At 46.1% G+C, this 23,541-nt stretch overlaps 1 protein-coding gene and 1 pseudogene across 4 annotated transcripts in view; one reads left to right on the top strand and one right to left on the bottom strand.

Annotated features, from left to right (window-relative positions):
* SGMS1 (sphingomyelin synthase 1) overlaps positions 1-23,541 on the bottom strand; it is a 1,111,197-nt gene that overhangs the window by 302,774 nt on the left and 784,882 nt on the right. For all 4 annotated transcript variants that reach the window (XM_086921962.1, XM_086921963.1, XM_086921964.1 and 1 more), the window contains one exon: positions 9,034-9,106. The gene's annotated coding sequence lies outside the window, so the exon portion shown is untranslated. The remainder of the gene's footprint in view (positions 1-9,033; positions 9,107-23,541) is intronic.
* Positions 1-23,541, top strand: part of LOC147711176 (endogenous retrovirus group V member 1 Env polyprotein-like) — a 28,438-nt pseudogene that overhangs the window by 4,667 nt on the left and 230 nt on the right.

The raw sequence follows: 23,541 nt of genomic DNA, 5'->3' as shown, positions 1-23,541 counted from the left end.
AACTAGTCTCTTTCATGGGAGCAGTTTTGAAAAACCTAAAATAAGTTTGAATCCATACTTAGGTACCCAGACAGTTCAGATATGGACAGTGAGCTTTAGCTTCTATAAAAACATATCCCCAATGAAAACAGAGGATCATAAAAAAATATCCTGACAACACGAATTCCCTTGAGTAACTAATCGGAGAACATTAGGACTCCACAGCTAAATTGGTAATAGTAAATTATCAAATGAAGATCATGTCAAATCAGGGATGAGAAATTCATACAGCTTAATGCTCAGGACCGATCGATTTGGGTCGAGCACGACCAGCTTTGTTTATTTTGTCCACTGGACAAGTAGGCTCAAGCCCCTGAAACCCACACGCATTTGACGTAGTCAGCAACTCTGGCAGTTACTTATGCCAGAACTGCCAACTATGGAACTGGAGAACCAGGTTCAAGTCTCGTAATCGGGTCTACATCCTGTGATTCTGGGCAAATCACTTAATCTCCCTGTGCCTACAAAAATAAAATGAACGTGTCCTTTTGCAATTTTACAGGTGCTTATGTAAAGCACTCAAATGCCTTTGGGTCAAGTTACCGCTATTAAAAATTGTTTTTCAAATTTGTACATACAATACATTATTTCAAACCCATTGCTACCTTGCATCGCTCACAGTGGTTACAATATAAAAACATGTACATGTTTGCAAAACTTAATTTGCGGTTATTAATAATTGAGAAACAAACAGGAGGGACAGAGGGGCAAGTTTTATGAGGTCCAGCATACATGCCCCACAGAGACAATGTGCAAAGAAGGTATGAAGTTCCCCCCCACTGCACCCCTACTGCATCTAACGGCAGGAACAAAAGATCCCCGCCAAAGAGCCCCATATTGGGTGCCCGTCAGGTATTGCAGCGCCGACTTGCCAAGGGCATATGATGAAGCATGACACCTAGCTTGCTAGGAGTGTGAGAGCCCTAGTTCCGACAAGGGATATTTCCCCCCTTTTTTCCAATCGAGGTGGGACGACCACCTTGTGGTGCATCCCCACATTATTTACTTAGACCCCAAGGAACTTCATACCTTCTTGGCAGAATATTAATAATTGTGTCAGAATTAGACAAATACAGATGAATCAAAGCAATATAATTGGTTGTTTTCAAAATAAATTGTACCCAAACATAATGCAACTTTAAAAAAGTGAATGAATCTAACTCTTTTGCTTTATTATGTTGTGTTGGGGTCCGCGGCCCACAGAATCGATTGCGAAAGAGACAAACAAAGAGCACTGGTGTCTCCCTTACCTACCCAAACCTCTTCTCTGTTTTCAGCCGGTTCCAGGACGTGACACACTAGAAACAACGTCCGCTCTTACGCCCTGGAATACAGAGACTTTACGAGTTATGGCCCCTTTAATTAAAGTCCATAGCCGGATCATGTGACCTCCGAAGTAAAAGTCATCACAGGCCGCGTACCAATGAAAAGAGACATAACCCAGTGGAGACTCGCATCGTGAGGAGAGGAAGACAACGAGAACACCGAAGGGGAAAAATGGACCGTGCTGGCTGATCGTTCCCACCAGGAATTCATCTTCATCCTGCAGGGACGCAACCCTGGCAGGAAAGACAAATACATGAGCCAGCAGCACACTTCAGAGAAGCCCGGGGACAATGTACTCATGAATTCATGTTGAGCTCGCAGGGACGCAACGCTGGCAGGAAAGACAAAGTAACAAGTTACTTAACTTCGGTAACGATATATCTGTAAGAAACATAGGTTAGTTATCGATTCCTTTCCTTAGAATTACCCCCAAGCGTCAGACTGGATCCGGAAAGTTTTCCGTCAGCAGTACCTCTGCGCATTGGTAGGTGGCGTTGGTCAACTCCACGTCCGTCACCGGCGTCCTGGTCACAGGGATGACGTCATGGAAGTTACTTAGAAGTCACCCTCGGGCGCGCAAGACTTTCGGCGCCAGGAACGCAGAGCCATGCAAGACACTGACCACTGGTGCACAAAACTAGGGCCTGAAAGGATATCCTAAACCCTAGAAATCAGTTCGCAGAATGGGGAGGATGGCTGGGGCAGAAAAGAATCTAGAACTAACCTATGTTTCTAACAGATATATCGTTACTGAAAGTAAGTAACTTGTTCATCTGAATGAATGAATAAATGAATGAATGAATGAATGAATGAATGAATGAATAGGATATTTATATTGCGCAAAAAGAACTTAGCCCCCTAGGGCATCAAGGCGCTATCAGATGTAAACGACAGAGACAAAACCAGAGGCACAACATAAGAGAGTGGAGACACTGAGAGAATCAGAATTAATAGGCTAGGGAGAACAGCCACGTTTTTATAAGTTTACGGAAAATTGTCAGAGACGGCTGTCTAGCAATTTTGGGCGGGAGTATATTCCATAGTTTCGGAGCCAACAAGGAAAAGGCTCTACCGCCCCATCTCGCCTTGTCAACCCACGGGACTATGAGCAGATTTTTCGAGGCAGATCGAAGGCATCTGCTGGGAGTGTAGGATGTCAATAAGGATTTAACCCCTTCTTGGCCTGATCCAAAGAACACACTGTGGGCAAAACAGAGAATCTTAAATGATATTCTCGCCTGAATGGGCAGCCAGTGCAGTTCTCTTCTTGCCGCTGTCGCTGACGATCGCCTAGCCAGATTCAAAACTAGCCTGGCGGCTGCATTCTGGATTACCTGTAATTTTTGGATCTCTTTCTTGTTTATACCGCCGTAAAGAGCATTACAATAGTCAATCCTGGATAATACCAGGGCGACCGTAGATTGTTTACTAGAAAGAAAGTTAGTTATAGATTCCTTACCTGGGAATAGATACCCCAGCAATACCAACCCCGGAGGTGGGTCTGCAAACTAAGTTCACAACAGAAAGTCCTAGAGAACAGAAAGGCCAAAGAAGCCGTCTCTCCAGACTTGGCTGTCCAGGCAGTAGTGCTTGGTGAACGTGTGCAGTGATGCCCACATAGCTGCCTGACGGATGTCGTTTTGGGTGACTCCCTGTCCCAAAGCAGTAGTATCTGCCGTCTCCCTGGTGGAATGGGCGCACATCCCCACTGGAGGCTCCTTCTTTGCCAAAGAATAGCAGTCCTTTATGCACAGAACGACCCACCTGGAGATGGTCCATTTGTGCATGGCCTGACCTTTCTTAGGGCCCACGTACCCAACAAAGAGCTGGTCGTCCACCCGGAATTGGTTGGTGCGTTCCAAATAAAAGTAAAGCGCACGTTTTGGATCCAGACGGTGGAGCCTCTCTTCCTCTTTTGAAGGATGCGGAAACCACCTTTGGAAGAAAGGAAGGTTGAGTTCTGAGGACGACCTTGTCCGGATGAACAACCAGAAAAGGAGGCTTGGAAGACAGCTTGTAGCTCACTCACCCTGTGCCCAGAGGTGATGTCCACCAGAAAAACAGTTTTCAGAGTGAGGAGTCTGAGAGGACAGTTATGTAGCGGTTCAAAAGGAGCGCTCATCAGATAAGTAAGAACCAAGTTCAAGTCCCACTGAGGCATCACGAAGGGAACACTAGGGAAAAGATTAATGCCTTTGAGAAATCTATTTAGAACTGGGGACTTGAAAAGAGAAGGCAGATTAGAAAGACTGAGGAAGGTTGAAACGGCCCAGAGGTAGCCCTTAAGAGTGCCCAGAGCAGAGCCCTGCTGGGTTAAAGACAGAAAGAACAAGAGAACCTCAGGAAGGGGATCCATAGCCTTTGCTGTGCACAATGCCACACATTTATTCCATCTGCAGGCGTATACCGTCTTAGTGAAGGGATGCCTGGCTGCCAAGATGACATCACAGACTTCGGGAGGCAAGTCACATGAAATCAACTGCCGCCGCTCAATCTCCACGAAAGGAGGTGGAGGCTGTACAGGTTCGGGTGGAGGACCGTCCCCTGCTGCTGCGACTGAAGAGGCAGTCAGATCAGGGGATGAGCAGATCAGGATACCAGACTCCTTGTGCCCAATCCGAAGCCACAAGAATGACTTTGCGCCTGGTCGCACTTGATTTTCTTCAGCACTCTGGGCAGAAGTGGTATACGCCGAAAGGTGTATAGAAGACCGCAACTAAACTTGCGATGAAAAGCCTCACCTAGCCAGTGCGCGCTGAATTGCTGACATTGCGCTTTCTCTTAAGTGACAAATAGATATAACCAAGGCTCTCCTCACTGCTGAAAGCGACCTTGCACCACCTCAGAGTGAAGACGCTATTTGTGATCCATCATGCACCTGCGGCTGAGTTTGTCCGCCCTGGCGTTCAGTGAACCTGCCAGGTGTTGAACCGCCAGGGATATGCCCTGATGTTCCAGCCATGTCCAGAGACGGAGGGCCTCTTGACATAGGCTCCACGACCCCACCCCGCCTCGTTTATTGCAGTACCACTTGGCGGTGACGTTGTCCATATACACATACAGTACTCTTCCCAGGACAGAGGGAAGGAATGCTTCAGAGCAAGACGAAGACGGACTGCCCGAAGCTCCAGAAGGTTGATGTGGAGTTTGGACTCTGCTGGAGCCCATAGGCCTCTGCTCTCCGCCTCTCTGATGTGGCCACCCCATCCCGGAAGGAATGCGTCTGTCACAACTGTGTGTTCTGGTTGGGGAAGGGAGAGGGATCTGCCTTTTGCCCAAACCTGGTTCGTGAGACACTACTGCAATTGTCGTGCAGTGCCCTCCGAGAACTAGACGCAATCTGACAGATTGCCCTGTTGTTGCACCCACTGGAACTTAAGGTCCCACTGCAGAGACTGCATATGCCACCTGGCATGACTCACCAGCAGGATACAGGAGGCCATGAGACCCATCAGCCTCAGGGTCATCCTGACCGAAACCCGGGATAGGGGATGAAAGATCGGAATCATAGCCCACATATCCAGGACTCGCTGTTCGGGAGGGTAAACCCGAACTTGCGCCGTGTACCGAACCGCTCCGTTAAGAGGAGCTTCTGAGAGAGGGTCAGGTGTGACTTCGGCACATTGATGGAGAACCCAATGCGAATGCAGGAGGTCGGCTGTAGTCTTGCGGTGGTTGAATGAATGCCTGGGTCGGGCCCGCCTTCAACAACTAGTCATTGAAATAGGGGAAGACTGGAACCCCGGATTTGCACAAATGAGCTGCGACCAGTGCCATCCCTTTCGTGAACACCGAGGGGTGCTGGTAAGGCCAAAGGGGAGCACAGTAAACTGAAAGTGCTTGTGGCCTACCGTGAACAGGTAACGCCGGTGGGCCTGCAGGAAGGCGATATGAAAATAAGCGTCCTGCAAGTCCAACGCTACCATCCAGTCTTCAGGGTCGAGGGCAGACAAGACCTGAGTCAGGCTCAACATTTTGAACTTCTCCTTCCGGAGGAAGCGGTTGATGTTCCTGAGCTCCAAGATAGGATGCAGGCTCTTGTCCTTCTTGGGCACCCGAAAGTAGTGGGAATAGCAACCACAACCTACTTCTGGAACAGGAACGCGCTGTTTTTACAATGGCGTTATGGATGCCTTCCTCTAGCTTCGTTTACAGCATCTTGGTCAGTCTGCTCCACTACATCAATTTGCCCAATGTGTGCACACCCTAAAGAGGACGACATGCACGCGGTACTTTTTTGCAAAGGCTACGAGCGGAGCAGGAAATATTGGCTTGTCCCGATGCTCAGGAACTTGGGTTTTAGATCCCATCAAATTGCCTACAGAGTGCTAAAATCCGATCTTTCCCCCCCTATTGTTTTTGCACTGTCAAAATTTTTAACCTCCCTGTGGTTTACCCGTAGCCGAATGATGAAATGCCTGCCATAAATGGACATTACCAGCGCCTGCCCACCCATGTCTTATTTATATTTTAACCACTTTTTAGAAATTTGGATCACACTATGTTTAATAAGTTTTTAAATGTATGTACTGTTTTGCATCTTTTATGATCTGTGATCGAAATAAAGATTAATGAAATGAAATGAAAGTGCTTGTGGCCTACCGTGAACAGGTAACGCCGGTGGGCCTGCAGGAAGGCGATATGAAAATAAGCGTCCTGCAAGTCCAACGCTACCATCCAGTCTTCAGGGTCGAGGGCAGACAAGACCTGAGTCAGGCTCAACATTTTGAACTTCTCCTTCCGGAGGAAGCGGTTGATGTTCCTGAGCTCCAAGATAGGATGCAGGCTCTTGTCCTTCTTGGGCACCCGAAAGTAGTGGGAATAGCAACCACAACCTACTTCTGGAACAGGAACGCGCTCAAAGTCTCCCTTGGCCAAGAGAGTCATAACTTCCTGTTGGAGAAGGGCCAGATGATCCCCCGACATGCGATGGTACTGGGGTGGCATGGCTGGAGGGATAGTCTCGAAGGGGAGGGAGTAGCCCCTTCAAACTATCTGCAAAACCCACCTGTCCGACGGGATGGTGCCCCAGTGGGGGAGGTGATGGCGAACCCTGCCGCCCACCGGCGTTTGATGGGCCTGAAAGGTTGGACTAGGAAGGTTTGGAGGCTGCTGCAGATGGGAGGGGGGTGGACTGGCTCGCCCGCTGGCCCCCAGAACCACGTTGATGGTTCCTACGGCCCTGGCCCGCACTGAGGTTGAACAGCTTGCACCGGCCTGTGGCTCTGAAGGGCACATATTGGTGCACCCCTTCCATGGCCACGAAAGGGGCAAAAAGCAGACTGTGCAGGCTGTGTGGTGGAGAGGCCCAAGGACTTGGCCGTAGCCCGACAGTCCTAGAAGCGCTCTAGCGCATTGTCTGCTCTGTCGCCGAACAGGCGACGGCCATCAAAGGGCATGTCCATCAAAGTGTTCTGGACATCCCCGGAAAAACCAGTTGTCCTCAACCAGGCGTGACGGCGAAGAACCACAGACGTTGAAATGGTCCTACCCAGTGAGTCAGCAGTGTCCAGTCCACAGCGGATGGCAAACTTTGCTGCGTCTCTCCTCTCAGCAACAGTACGGGAGAGCAAGATCCAGGCCTCTTCCGAACACTGAGGCAGCACTTGAGCCACCCTATCCCACACAGAAAGGGAATAACGGCCCAAGAGGCATGCAGTGTTCACCGACCGCAGCCCTAAGCTGGAGAAAGAAAACAACTTCTTTCCAAACCGATCCAGCTTCCTGGATTCCCTGTCCAGTGGTGCTGTAGGAAATGCTCTCTGGGACGCTGAGGCTTGGAAAACCAAGCTCTCGGGGAGGGATGTTGGGAGAGCAAAGTGGGGTCGCCCAGGGCCTGGCGGTGGAGTCGGGCAACCATCATATCCACAGGAGCCCCTGTGTTGGGCCTGGACCAGGTGCCCAAAAGGATGTCTGTGAGGGCTTCATTAAATGGAAGCAGGGGCTCCGAAGAATTTGCTGCTGGCTCTGTCAGGAGGTTAGTCCTGACTGCCATGGTAGGTAGCTCGAGACGTAGGGCCTCGGCCGCCCTACTCAACACTACTGCGTAAGACGCTTCCTCCTCCGTAGTAACGGTAGGAGGAGACAACATGCCTTGGTCTGGTGAGGTGTTCAGAACCCTGGCATTCCCAGGTCCTCTTTCCAGTCCGGATCGTACTCCAACTGAGCAGTGAGAGAGTCCTCAGACACCTCTCAGTCTTCCTCACCCTCCTCTGGCTGCCAAACTGTCTGAAAATGGCCAGGGTGGAATGCAGGCACAAAAGTACCCATCGGCGCCTGATCTGGCATCGGTCGATGCCGTTCTGGCTCCGTATTAGCATCGGGTGGAAGCCGGGTCGACGCAGACTGGAGGTCCAGCCGGCGTCTGCTGCGGACATGGTGCCGGTGGATCCGGATCTAGGCCTGGATCCATGAGGGCCCTGCGGAGCCAAGGCTGGAGCTGCCAGGGTCGAAGGCCTAGGGCCCCCAACCAAGTCTGTGGGGCCGAAGGCGCACCGGCGGATTCGGGCTGCCCAAAGATGGAAAGCATTACTTCGTAGAAGTGACAAAGCTGGGCTGGGGTCGTTCCCGGTTCTGGGAAGGCCGGAGTCAACCCTGAAGGCTCCGCACGCAGAGCGGCGGGAGGGGCACCACCCGCACCCTTTGTCGTGTCAGCCAACAAAGGGAAGTCATAGAGCGACAATGCTTCTTTGACTTCCTCTTGTGCTTCAACTTATCTGACCCAGAGTGCGAAGACTTGGACGAAGAGTGATGATAGATCCGCGATCAGACCCTCGACCTCCCACGCGACCGGGACCTTGAACAACGCAGAGCTGACTGCCGGGCCTCGAGTAGCTTTTAGGACTGCTGCCTTGATTCGGCAGTCAGAGCACAACTTGGGGTAGTGGTCGCGCTCCAGGCAGTAGAGGCACACACGGTGTGGGTCCGTCACCGACATCAGCCGAGAACAAGAACCACAGGCCTTAAAACTGGGCATCCCTCGTGCACCAGGCGGCGATGTAAGACTCAAAAAGATGTTGACAAATGTCAGCCAAAAAATGACTGGGGGTACTGCTCTCGCTGGATTGGGGCTTGCTGGCACGGAAAACAAAAGAACGGACGTCAGCGCACGAGGGCGGCGTCAAAGTAACTTCTGCAACGTCATCCCGGCGACCACAATGCCAACGACGAGACGAAGAGTCGACCGACACCACCAACCGACGCGCAGGGGTACTGCTGACTAAAAACTTTCTGGATCCAGTCTGACACCTGTGAGTGATTCTAAGGTAAGGAATCTATAACTAACTGTTTCTTTCAGACACAAGAGGCCACAGCAGACTTCAGAGAAGCCCGGGAACAATGTCCTCACGAGCTGCCCATTAGCCCTACAGGTGCATGCCTATCTCTGGGGAGGAGGTGTGATGCAGGTACGACAAAAAGAGAGTCTACAAACGGGAAACACAAGATAAAACATACATCGGCTGCAGTAAAGACCAGAGCATGCTGCAGTACTTGCATTTAGGTCTATAAGACAAATAGGTCCAGACAAGAAGATCTTTTTTTAAATACTTCACAAAGCTAATTCCTTCACTTTTAAGTACTTACTTACACTTGGTGATGGTTTTGTTTTGGTACATGAAGTAGTGCTCCCCCTTCCTTATCTATATTAAGTGTGAGTAAAACACTTACCTGTGCCACTTCTTTCTCTTTATTCTGAGGAGATGAACCGCTGGCCTTCTTGGTGCTGCACAACTAGAATAACCTAGAAGAAATAAGTAGAGGATAAAGAGAGATCTCTGTATTTCCGCTTAATTAACCAGAAATAATTCATCAGAAAATCAAACACCCAACGTCTCAGACTAATAGTCTCGCCACCCCCTTACATCTTTTAATTTCAGGTACAACTTTTAATACCATTTCTGTAAAAAGGCATGATGAAATATAATGTGTTTAATGGAGCATGTAAAAATTAAGGTCTCAAGTCTTAAAGAAAATCACAAAAGTGCTCCCTCCGGTCTGCGAACTTGCATGAGTGTACATTTATGACTTTTCATTGATTCAAACATTTGTTATCCTGGAAACCTGAAATATAGAGAATTCCAGGCACACTCCTAGCAAACTCTGCTGTAATCAGGAGTCAGACAAAATGACAATGGTGGTATTTTCAGGCCTCTACAGTGATCAGTAAGCTAGCCTATGGATAGCTTACACAAACAAATCTTCTGTAAGTGCAGACCTTGTGACTGTTCTAAGATTTGACATAAATAGAGCTCTGTTATATTACTGGTCCAATATAATCAGCATCGTCCGGGTCTGATTTCCCCAGCAATGCCCCCAGATTTTCACATCCAGATCCAAAGAAAGGATGAGGATCTCATCATTCTGAAGGACCTGTAATTGGTGCTACAGGCCCCATCATAATGTGGGCCTTTATGGTAAAGAACTGGCTCATAAAGGCAGCAGCGAAATCAGCAAAGGAAAGCTGGGGAGAGAATTCACAAGCACACAACCCATACTCGGCAGAGTAATGAGGAAATTCATATAGGGTGTATATTACGAAGGACGTTGTTACTAGAACTCAATCCAGAGAGGACACACTATTTCACACGTGTTCAGGTACGCGCAGAATGGCATTTTTTTTTTCTTTTAAATCAAGGCCATACAATCTGCTGTCACAAAAGCAGGTAGTATCTTGGAGTGCAGCCTCAATTTTGCACAACCACTTCTAGAGCCTAGTACAATGCAAAGGGTAAATGAGCTAAACGGTGCACACATGATATGCCCATCATATGCCACACAACACACATACAAGACAACATTTGTTGAGAGTGCAGATTACTTCTTACACAATTAATATTATCAGTGACCTATAAGCAAAGTACCCAGCCAGCATACATGGCAGCGACATATTCATGCACAGTCCAAGTTAGTAAGCATTTGCAGGAATGTCTTTACAAAATCACTGCACATGGTATCAGAGCACATTGTCCTTGCCAGGCATCAGCGCCTACATCCTATCTCCAGCCAAGCAGGTAAAACGGTGCTTATAGGAGCCCAAGAAATGTGATAAAGCAGACATTTGTGATACCGAAAGGGATTTACAGTGTTTCACAAATCAAGTGATGCATTGCAATATGGGCCAGTGACATTCCTCAAGACCATTGCTCCATGTAGCATTGACATACCAATGGACAGAAGCATGGAGTGAGACACGGAGGACAAAAATCACAACGCTGAGGCAGCACATATGTAGATCAGCCCATATGTAAAAAGGAGATGGATCCATGGATATGTCAGGAAGCATACGTCACTCTATATTATGAGGCAAACGTGTAATGACAGGCCCCTGAAAATAATTTTAAAATGTACGTAAACTTTATGCAACTTTCTTCAATAGATGCAGTGGCAGCAAAAACAGCAGCTCATTTGTTGGTCGCGAAAACACAACATCAACAAATGAACACATTCTACATTTTCAAATAAAGCCTGCCAACACTGGCATTTGGATATTCACAGGGCCCCATGTCCACGTCACACAAGTGGCTTCCCTTGCATACTCTACTATGGTTCTGGTGTTTGGGCCTGTGGAGGGTGGCACACTGCTAATTCATTGGGGATTCACAGGCGACAGGATTAGGCTGGGAGTTGAGCATCCTGCTTTTTGCAGCAGTGAAATGGCCTACGGCTGTACCAGATTGTAACAACTGACTTGCTAGGCCTGCTCTGCCTTTCACGGTTGATCGTCCTTATACTCAAGATGGGCATGGAAGTGGCCATCTTGTTAACAGAGCAGTCGTATGACGGTCTACGGCCCTGTGTGGGCATGCCGGAGGTGCTAGCCTACAATCCTCAACAGAGAATGTGCTATGGCTTTCATCTCCCTACTCATACCCTGCACGTGCACTTTGTCACTACATGCCTCTGTAAAAGCACTTATATGTTCACCCAAAAGGTGGCCAACACAGTGTAGAAAAGCACAAAGCTGCTGCTTCTGCCTGCAAAGCATTTTCCTCCCAAATGCACAAACTGACAGACTGGCCTTCTGCTTAGTGGCCATGACATGAGTAGCAGTCATGGCAAGGGCACAGCTCGGCTGGGTTACACTGGATGATGAAAGTTCCACAACATTCTATTTCGACACTTTTTTTTCCCAGGAAGCAGTAGTTGCATACATTACTATAACACATACAAAATATTCTCTTTTTACATAAACCAACAGAGGACAGACTTCATACCATGAAAGCATATAAATAGAGAAAAAGAAACAGACGACACCATGAGATATTGAGACACATTCTCCTCCGATCCCCCCCTACTGTTCCATCAATGGCCCCCAGATCCGTCGGCCCCTTGCTCTTCCGCTTCTGCCTTTACATTTATACAATGCCATCTCCAAATTAAATATGTGAAAAAGTCTGGCATACTATGCCTGATAAGTTGGAGGGCCTTCGTCTTTCCATTTAGAAGCAATCATCATACGATAAAGGGCTATAGCCATAAAACATAGATAGACTTGAGACCGTTCTAGCTGTAGGCTTTCATCACATCCAAATAGGAACATGGTAGAAGTTAGAGAAACAGCCCGCCCCAGATTTTGACAAAGCAATTGTTCAATACCTCCCTTCAATGAATCCAGTTTACAGCAGTCAGAAAACATGTAGACTATGTCAGCCGGGCCCTGACCACATGTAGGGCATTTGTTGTTATCCCTTTTCCCCCATGCACAGAGTTTGGCCGGGGTGAAATTGAGTCTAAATATCGCTTTAAAAATTTGGGCTTTAAGATTTGCCGATAGAAAAGGTTTTTTTCAGCTAACTCTAATGATCTACACATATCTACATCCGGGTTATCCAGTTTACTCGCCCACCCACTTTCTACCCTGGCAATATCATCCGGAGTGGCCTCCATAAGCAATGAATACAAATCCTTTACTTGCAGCTGTTTTTTCGTTAAGTGTTCTAAAAGCGGGATGCGAACAAAGTTAATAGGTTGTACACTGAACGTTTTTATTATCTCCCTTAGTTGGATATATTTTTAAAAAAGTGTTAGGATCGAGCCCATATAGTTTCTGAAGTTCCCCAAACAAAACAACCCTGTTCTGGCCGATAATATCTTGTTCTGGTCGATAATATCTCCTATATTTTTGACTCCTGCCTTTTCCCAATTTATACTATTATCATATATTGGAGCCGGAAAGACAGAGGAGCGCCATAGAGACACATGTCTCTGAATTCTGGGGATTTCCAATTTTTTACTAACCCTCCGCCATATATTCCAGGCCGCTCTTGAGGGATATTTCGACTCAATGCTTTCAGTGCTTGGCCCTTTCGCTTGTAGCAGGATGTCTAGTATGTGCATAGGCCTTCATGGCCTCCTCTCCGGCACTCACTCATGTGACAATGCTTCTGAAGATGAACCTGAATGTCATCTACTTTGTACATGACACACCAAACGAATGGTGGCTTGTATATCAACGATGTAGCCATAAGGTCATTGTGAATATGGCAATTCGTTTTAGGGGATGAGTTTTGTTATTAACGGACTTCATGTACCAAGGTGCAGAGCTTTGAGGAAGGCTTTATACGGGCATAGTCCACGTTGTAAAGGATGTTTCCCATTTTACAATGGTGTTCCTAATTTGCTCATAACACATTTTTGTGTAATTTTGGAAACTATGTCCTTAATTAATGCTCATCAATTAATGCAAACCTGGACCAAGGTGCTTTGGTGGATGCTGTATACCATCTCCGTAGATGCTGTATACCAAGTGTCTCCTACTCTTTGTTTCAGCTCTCCTCATTGTCATGAGGGAAAATAAGATGCATTGCTTGAATTGCAGAGCTCTTTCATTATCCTCAACTCAGCTGGAGCCATTTAGCCAAGTCAAGAATCAAATAATGTATTTATTCCCTAGCTCAAGTGATGGAGCCATCCGATTGTTAAGTGCTTATCAATTAATAAAAGCCACCTCCCCATTAAACACACATTATCAATTTAGTGTATATCTGAACCCATCATTCCACTTGGGACAAGGTTTCGCAGCCACAGAATCAAGATGCAGGTTTATCTTCCTTACACCATCTCTTCTTCGCTGTCCATCTGGAATGATACACTAAACCAAAGTAAAGTCTTTTAACTTCAATTGTAAATACTGAAATGCTATCCCTGCTCTGCAGTCTTACAATTTACTACCAGCAAAACTGTGCTTGCTTGTGGTACGAAGAACTGGTGAGCCTTTTTGTATACCCATCTGTCTTAATTGTACTGCACTAAACTGATTTAATGATCCTTAATTTATCAAGACAATGTGGAGTTTCATTATTCATCTTGATGTCGTTCACACAGTGGGCGGCACTGAGCCAACAAATCATCAATATGAGTCTCTACACGAGCTGTCGCTTGTTCCCATCTCAGAATAGTGGGGCCCCTAATTCCATCTCGTTCACTGAGTTTCTTGCTGCCTCCCCGGGTGAGGTAGAGGCCCTCATTGGTCAAATTAAGAGTGGATCCCATTTAGATCTTATTCCTGCAAGAGTTGTGCCATCTTTAGGCAAGTCACTCGGTCCCATGATATAGTCCCTTGTCAACCTCTCCCTTTCCGAGGGTCGGGTACCACAGGAGTGGAAGATGGCTCAGGTGAGACCTATTCGTAAAAACTCTACCATCCCTTGGACGGAACTGACCAACCTTCGACCCATATCTCTCCTCCGTACCTGAGCAAACTAACGAAAAAGCATATCAACATCCATCTGTCGAGCTTTATCGAGCGAACAGGAGGCCTGGATTACTGCCAGTCCGGTTTCAGGCCAAATTATAGCACCGAATCAGCGCTTCTCTCTGTGACAGATGACATCCGAATGTCCCAGGACAAGGGGAACTCGATGATTTTGGTGCTATTGGACCTGTCAGCAGCGTTCGATACGATATCCCATGACATTCTGCTCAGCCGTTTGGAAGAGGTGGGGCTTGAGGGTTCGGCGCTGTCCTGGATGAGGAGCTTTCTATCGGGCCGTACACAGTGTGTTAGCATGGGCTCATTTCGATCTGCTTCTGTAGAGCTTACTAAGGGGGTGCCACAGGGCTCTTGTTTGAGCCCTTCACTTTTTAACATCTATGTGACCTCCCTGGCTAGCCTTATGAGATCATAAGGATTTATCCCAGTGTCATACGCTGATAACACTCAGCTCCTCTTCCCATTTAAGTCACTTAGCTCGGTGGTTAAACAGTCCTTTTCAGAAGGCATGAAGGCTGTTTTGCAACAGATGCCTCAAATTTCTTACAGTGCAATGTGGGAAAGACGGAGGTAATACTCTTTGGGGAAGCCACACTGCTGTGGACTCCGGACTGACGGCCCACAGATCTAGGCCCCGTCCCTAGCCCTAAGCAGGTGGTGAAAAACCTGGGTGTGCGGATGGACCAAGGTCTTTCTCTAAAAGAACATGTAAACCAAACAGCCGGGTACTGTTTTCATGTAATAGGACTACTCTGAAGAGTGTTTCCCCCTACTACCGGACACAACTAGGAAAACCCTTGTTCAGGCCCTGGTGCTCAGTCGCCTGGATTATTGTAACGGACTGTTGATCTCAGCAAATGACAGCCTACTCAGTAGGCTCCAGGTGGTACAAAATACTGCCGCAAGGTTAGTCCTAAATGCTCCTCCTAGATCCCCTTCACGCCAGTTGTTGGAAAAACTCCATTGGTTGCCGATCCGACAACAGATCAAATTTAAGACCTGCTGTGTTGTCCACAAGGGCATACACGGCCTGGGCCCTAAGTATCTGGCTGAAAAGTTTGTCCTCTACAACCCAGTACGTACCCTTCGCTCCAGTTATCAGGCCCTTCTTCAAATCCCCACTGTTAGATGGGCGAGACAGGGTGGAAAGGCACTTTCCTATCTTGGCCCATGCCTCTGGAACAAACTTCCCGATTCCCTTAGGCATTGCACTGACCATCTGGTATTCAGGAAACTGCGAAAAACATTTTTGTTCTAATCCCAGCACCTTCCCTAGATCTCTAGTTCTTCCACTCTTGGTCTGTTACCTGCTTCAGGCGCAGAGATACTCCTTCGGGAGTCAATTCTAGCGCGGTACAAACCCATAAATAAATAAATAAATACATAAATTTAACCCTGATTCTAAAGGGAAGGGTAATTCACAATTCAAATAAATTCTTTTCCACTGATTGCAAGAACCTGCTAAATGAATGCATGTCAAATAGTGTAAAATTATCTAGGGGCACACCAGAGGGCTGACCCTTTTGATCAATGGTCTCCGTGTTAAGTAAGAGCCAGTCACAACTAATTAGAGTATGATTGTATAAAAAAAATACATCAGGCGTGAGGGAACTGAAAAGAAACTCCATGCCTGTACAAGATTTAATAGTAGCAATGAGTTATATAGCACCGTTATTCCCAGTCTGACAGAGGGGACCCACCTTTTTGAAGGTTTTCTAGCTTTAAAGTGAACATGGACAAAATAAAGGTGATTTAACTGTAGAAAATTCGGTATTGCCAAAATGGTTCTATATGTTTAAAAAAGACCTTTCTCCAATATTTGAAACAGCTTAATATATTAATTATTCTAAATAAAGGCAAAAATCTGGAATATTGTGAAGACTATTATCCAATATCCTTAATCTGGTTGGATACAAAAACTCTTATGTGAACATATGTTACGCGATAATACAACATTATTACGGAAATGACTCCAATAAATCAAACAAGGCTTGAGTTTGAAAGCCAAGGCAGAGATAATATCAGGGTTGATTACCTGGATTCACATAGTTAAAAACTGTGAAAAAAGCAATGCTGAATTATCAATTGATGCTCAGTAGGCATGTGCGAGAGCAGAATGGCTATTAGATGCAACCTCAAGATAATTAGATTTTTCTTAAGGATTCTTAGTCCTAATTTACACTTTCAAGAAAGCCGAGTTGTGCATTTCACATTCGCTTGATTTCACCAGCATTTAATGTAGCAAGGGAGACAAAACAGGTTTGTTCTCTCTTCATATACTTCTGGAACATTTCATAAAACCAATAAGATGGAATGAAAAAGAAAAAAAGTATTAATTATAAAGATTTAGATTGAAAGCTTATATTGTATGCTGGTGAGAAAATTATTATTTCTTATCCAGATTACTTAGTTTCTGAACTGCTAAAACCCGATCTACACATAGTTTTCTAATTACGGATACAAAATAAAATAAATGAGTGAAAGTGTATTATGTCTACCTTGGAGTAGTGTTTTTTTTTCAAGCAACGTTATTCGTTTTAACAGAGCATGCAGGCTTCCTAATAAGGGCGAATGTGAGTAAAAGTCAGTACATAATACACAGCAAAACGTACAGACTAGCAGGGAGGTGAATGAAGCTGTAAACTCAGACCAACTTGAAAGCAGATAAATGTACAGTTTGCATATCCGATTTGCTTGTATTTTCTGTCTCCCAAAACACAAGCAAATCAGTAACTAGTGCATGTTACCACCATGTCTATTTTCGCTCCAAACCAGTGATGAGAAACTCGTATCTAGAAGTTATCTGAAGAAGCACTTTGCAAATCGAACCTTTACATGAACATGACAATGAATTAAATATTTGTAGAAATGGATTAATCGGTATTTGAAATAACTAGTTAAGATACCATTGGATGGAATCAAGTGAAATGCACATTAAGAAGAAAAGTGAAAACTGAAAATGAGTATTCAGCCTGAATTCTTTTACGTCTTCAGAAGTCTAAAATTACATGTTGGTGGTATCTTTTGCTGCAAAAAAATAAATGACACTTTTTATAGGAAGTAAGAAAACATCAGGTTATCATTAAAAAAAATACTGTTTGACTTATCACAATGTGGTTTAGGCTTTCTATTTTATAACAAGGCTACTGTACAGCAACACGATGGTATACATTTTCAAAAGAGATACTTCGAAAAGGCAACAGTTTCTAGTTGCATGGAAATTAAAAATGGGTTTCTGCACCAATTTCAGTCGGACTTATTTTCTCAACAAAACACAGTTTAGGACACAATAAACCCTATCTAATGCTAAATAATGCTAAATTAGTATGAGCCCATTCCAGTTAACAGAAATGCCTACAATTTAGATTTAATTAATTTGTTTAGATATCCTTATCACGTATGCGAACGTTTTAAAATATGCATTTCGGATAAGACCTGAGATTAACAATATTTGTCACATATTAGATCATGGATGCCAAGCTTTTATGGACAAATGGAAGCCATGCTAATCCTAACCAGTTAGTGTAAAACGAACGTACCATGCTTCACGTTCATGGATAAAGAGAATGGAGAGATAGAGAAATAATGGTTGACCACTGGGTTGAGGAAGTCAACTGTTATTCGAATTATTGGTGTATAATGATTAAATTGGTGATACGTAGGACCCCCCCCCTCCCCCCCGTGTTAAAGAGGAGAAATAAGGGGTAACGATGCAGGACATTTTAATGAGCAGCTACTCCGATAATTAACATTTGGGACTAAGATATACTTAATAGAGGAGCCTACATTTACTTCATAAAAAGGAGTATAAGTAATAAATTAGAAATCATTTAGTCTCTCTTGGTACGAACATTGGTGTTACATGTATTCTCTAAACTGTCTAAATGTCACTTTACCTGCTGGGTTTAGATTAAACAAGACAATTGAGAACATATGTAAGTGGGTGCATACGTAACATATGAGAGTTTGGTGATCTAAGGTATTACTTAGACACTAATGAATCAGGAGATACTATTATGTCATCGGAAAGAAGTCCAGTATTTGTTGCAAGGAAAACTTAACCCTGTAACGAACCATTTGTAGGATGTAGTACTGCAGATTCACATGCTCTGGATACTCCTACCATCTAGTGTCGGTCATGGACGTTTGTTAATGGCTTTTCTCCAAAGAAAGGATTTCGGGTCACAGGTACACTGTGGCTCCCCCCTAATACACAATACACATGGGTACCGTCTCAATGTTGGATTATTTTTTCACACAGCGGGTGGGAGTAAGTATGGAATGGTGAATGAACACAGTATGGTGCATCCTGTGTACTGTTAAAGTAAGTTGAGTAATAAAAGAAGAGATCTTCGTGTACAGCCACATGCTTCGGGAGGGGGGTGAGTGGGTTTTTGTGAATTTAGAGCACTAGACACAATGAGCAGATGACATTTTTATTCATAGCATGTGTTGCTCTACATAAACTGTAAAGCATTACTACCTAGCAGCCAGCGGGTGTATGTTGCAGAGGTCTGAAACAAAGTCCTTAGGACGGTCTGGCCTACAAAAGCCTGCTAGCGGGCTAAGATATCCACACAACAATGCTCAGTGAATATGTGTGGGGTTGACCAAGTGGCTGCGTTACATATGGCAGACCGGGGAATATTACCAAGGCAGACCAGGTTTGCCTCATTCTTGTATGTAGAGTGTATCCTGGAAGTGAGAAGGAGGGCTCTTGACTTTACGGTAGCATGTCTGGATGCACTGGTTATCAATCTAGCCTAACATCCTTGGAAATAGACTGGCCCTTGTAAACTTATCAAACCCCTATATAACTACATGAACTTGTGGAAGAGCTTGGTCCTATTGATGTAATACAGAAGACCACATTTTACAGACCACATTTAATATCTTGGGCCCGAAAGACTCTCTCCAATACTACTATGTCTGGTTGAGAGAAAAATACTGGCCCCTCTATAGTCTGGTTGAGGTGGGAAGGGGAAACCAACTTGGGGAGGAACGTTAGGTAGGTTCTGAGAACGACCATGTCCTTGTGGACCTGAATGAAAAGTTCCTGGAGGGTGGGGACCTGCAACCCACTTATGCACTTGAAGGAGGCTATGGCTATGAGGAAAGCTACTTTCCAGGATAGAAATTGCAAGGGGCAAGAATGCATGGACTTAAGGGAGAGGAGGGGGCATGAGCACGTACCATGCTGAGCTTTTATGCATGAAGAAGTCTGGGAGGGATGGCTCACTTGAGGCCCTCCAAAGTTTATAGTTACTGGGATGTGAAAGAGGGAGGAGTGTTCCTCTTCATGTAGCTGTATAGAAGTGTATGTGAGGCCTAGCATTCCTTTCATGAGAGGCAGGTAACCAAATTTTAAGACTTCAGATGGCAAAATGCTGCTTGGAATCTGGGTGTCCTATCTGGCCTTGGTTCCAAGTTCCTGTTGGGGAGCTTCTTGTGAGGGCTAGTGAACACCTTAAGGAGTGTGGAGTACCAGGGTCGTGTTGGCCCACTTGTGTGCCACCAGGATAAGGGTTAGGGATGTTTGTGCAACCTTCCATACCACATATGGAAGCAGTGGAAGAGGCAAAGATCCAGGATCAGTTCATTAATAGTGCAATGCCCATGGACTGGGGTTACCTGGGACACACTTTGGGCATTTAGCATTTTCAGTAATGGTGAACAAGCTTGAACGTGGGGTGTCCCCACATTGATATTACTGAAGTAAGGCTGTCCAGTCGAGTTCCCACTTGTTAATGAGTCCTGCTGAGGATGTCTGCTAGTATGTTGTCCACTTTCCTAAGATACTCCACCAGAAGGTGTATGCGGTGGTGGAGAGCCAAGTGCCAAGTCTCCTACTGTAGCATGGAGAGTAGGGGAGAGTGCAAGTTACCCTGCTGCTGCAGATAATACACAGCGTACATGTTGTCTGTCTTAGTAAGGTCTAACTCAAGAAAGGCCTTGAGAGACAGACATATGGTTAGCAGCCCGAGATACTTGATGTGTGTCCCCTAGAGATGGGGAAGGTTGGATGTGCCTCCAAGTCACGGTAAGGAGGACTTGCTGAATGGGGTCTGAGAAAGACCTGCCCTACAACAGGTTGTTGCTGTTGTAACACAGCAGAGAGAAATGGGCGTTTACCAACACTGGATCTTCCCAGTGACCCTCTGCTTGTGACCACTAAGCCGAGAGGCATTCTTGCAATAGGCACAAGTGAAGTCGGGCATGGGGTACTATGGAGATGCAGGAGCAATCATCCCTAGGAGGCGCATGACAGTTCTGTCGGTGATTTGAAGACTGGGCTAAAAAAGAGGTAGGAGCTGCTTGAATGCCAACACCCTCTGCTGGCTAGAATAGGCTTTGCCAATAACTGCATTGAGTATGGACCCCAGAAAGGGCTCAACCTACAGTTGTTGTAGGTGAGACTTGGTGGCATTCACAGTGAATCCCAGGCCATTAAGCAAGGAGTTCACAGCTTGAGTGCGAGATAACCCTGGTTATTTGCCTGCACTCTTGGATCAGCTAATCATCAAGTTAGTGGACAACATGGCTACCACCCCTCCTTAGATGAGCAACCAAACCCTGCTTGGTACTTTGTCAAGACCCTTGAGTGGTGGTAACCCCAGAAATAAATACTTTGAATTGGTAGTCATGGCCACTTACCACAAAATGAAAGTAGCGAAAACATGCATCCTTCAGGTTAGTGCAGTCATGAAGTCACCCTGTTGGAGCAGAAAGAGGACATCCTGCAGAGTTTTCATGTGGAAATGTTCCAACAGGATGTATCGATTGAGGGTCTTGAGATAGGCCTGAGGGAGCCATCCTTCTTGGGGCATGAGGAAATAAAAAGAGACAAGACCCTTGTCTGTTCATGAGTTGTGGCACTCTTTCTAGGGCTACGTGGTACAGTGCCTGGACCTCTTCCTCTAGAATGCAAAGATGTTCTCTGCTGAGGGTATGTGTGCGGCATGGGATGTTGGAGTACGATGAGAGAAGCGCTAGGCAGAGGTTGTGACGAACCACTAAGTACTGACTGATATAATATAATTTCCTCCCTACAAGAGAGGAAATCAAGTAATCTTCCCTCTACAGGTGATGTGATTGGGGTGGGCGGAAGGAAGAACAAGTCAATTCTAAGAGGGGAAAGCTCCACTGCCGGAGCCACCTCTCCTCATGCGTTTGTTATTTTTGCCCCTGTAGGCACCACTGATGTGCCTCCTGCCTGCCAACTGGTGGGAATACTGCTGCTGCCTCCAGTATGAATGGGTGGAATCGGGGGGGGACACTTTGGTCCCTCCTCCAGGCTCCTCCCTCCGAAAGGAGACTCTGAAAGTCTGAGTTTGAAGGGCATTCATCGATTTCACAATACCACTGTCAATCTTCATCTTGGCCAGCATTACATCAACCTGAGGTTCCAAATAAGAGTTCCTCGTTGAACTGCAGATTGAGGAGATACTATTGAACCTTCAACTTAAACCAGAGATACAGTCAGACATAGTACCTTAGCAGGACACAGAGGATGCAACCCCCCTCCCCCCACCCACACCCCGGAAGGCAGTTTCCACAGTATCTATGGTGCAACAGATGGATATCATTGGAGATAGTCATACCTTCTTACACTATCTCCATCCCCGCATCCTGAACTCATCAGAAAGACATTTCATTAGCTTCTGCATTTCCTTCCACTGGGCTCATTGTAGAATCAGAGGAGCCCCACGGAGCTAGCTATGCGCCTTTGGGTATCTGCCACTATAGCCACCCTCTTGCTGCTGCATCTAGCTTCCCTTGTCAGGAAGTGGGGTGTTGCTGTGGCTTGAGCACACGCCTGCTTGAGGGCAGTGTGGACAACCAGGGAGTTTGACAGGACATAGAACCTGATGTACATGGAGTCACTGGGCAAGCCTTTACAGGTCCCAGGAATCTCTCTGGGGCAGACTTGAGCTTGCCCTTCAGCACTGGCAGAAAATGCACCCTGCACTCTGACTTGGATATTTTCTCAACAAGGAAATTTTCCTCCTCGCGGAGGCCATGCATGCCCACCATGTGTATGGTGGCTTCCCACTGGATGGCCTTGTGATAGGCTGTCTTTGGGGATTGACACAGTTGAGGGCCTGACAGGTTACAAAGAGGGAGAGAGGGTTTCTGTGGGCTCTGGTTCAAAGAGTGTTTTATGAGGGTCAGTAGGACCAAAGAACTGCCTGTGTCATAAAAGGATTGTGGCAATCCCTCTGGTGGAGGCAATGGAGGTGGTATACATGGTTGTGTTGTGTCCGGTTCGACTCACGTTTCCGCAGGAACGTCATGCAAATGATGAAAGGTCCTCAATCTCTCCTGGTTACCTATTGTACCCAACTGAGTCAAAGTACCAATAGTAAACTAGAGAAGAAGAGAAAAAAAAGACAAGGAAGAAAACAAGAGGTCCCACAGCGCATCCCACTCTGGGACATAACCAGTCAGCCAAGAGAGATCTCCATTAAAAGAAAGGACAGAAAAAGGTAAATATGCAGGACATTCCTAACCTTAAAATCTAGGCTTTTCTTATGCGTGTTTGTAACTACCTGAATAATTCCCTTCCGCCATGAATTCTGGTGACTGTTGTAAGCGAAGGGGTGTTTTTATCTAAAAAGGGAAACAAAGTATGAGAAATAAGGTGTTCAGAGTTATGAGTAATGAAGACATGTGATGACTAAATAAAGGAGTTCTAACTTAATATAACATAAGGCTCTCAGTAACGCTATATGGCACACTGTATAATCTCCACCTTAACTTCAGGAAGACCTAACAATCTTCCTGATCTTTCAGGAATCTTTAGGAATTTGTTATGTGATAAACCGCAACAAGAACAGATGTCCATAGACACGGAGCCCACATCAGATAAGTAACAAAGATTCAAACCATATTTAGTAACGTCAGCGCTAAATCGCAGTTACCGTAAATGCATAATGCAGCTTTTCTCTCTCTTTGTATCTTTACTGCAGGTAATATATCCCCGGGAGACTAGAACGTGTAGCCGACATAACTGGAATCAGGAGTGTTGCCAAGAACAGTCAGGAAAAGGAATGACTGTCCTCGAGCCACTGACTCGACGAGGGAGTACGCCGACACTGGACGGACGACAACCCGGAAGAGACGGTCGGTGAACTGGAAGAGGATCACTCTATCCCGAAGCTGGAACGCGAAGCGTCTCCGCTCGGGATTAGAGAGGATTTGTACTCTCCTGCTGGTTCTCGCACATGTGTGCTAGCGGGGACCAGCCATTTTTGTAGTTAACCGGACGTGCGCGACCGGCAATCGTGACACATTGGTGTTGGTGGAGGAGGAGGTGGTGGTGGTGGTGGAGCATAAGGTTGAGAGCTATTGCCTCCCTCTCTAGGCTTTTTGGGCAGGGGACCTGGAGGTGTTTCCGAAGCAGGTTCCTCCTCAAATGCCTGTCTCTTCTTCCGAGGCAGTGTCTCTTTAGGTTTCCGCAGATA

This window comes from Lissotriton vulgaris, chromosome 5, assembly GCF_964263255.1.
Source record: "Lissotriton vulgaris chromosome 5, aLisVul1.2, whole genome shotgun sequence".
NCBI lineage: Eukaryota > Metazoa > Chordata > Amphibia > Caudata > Salamandridae > Lissotriton > Lissotriton vulgaris.
This window is presented reverse-complemented; position numbering and strand designations above follow the sequence as displayed.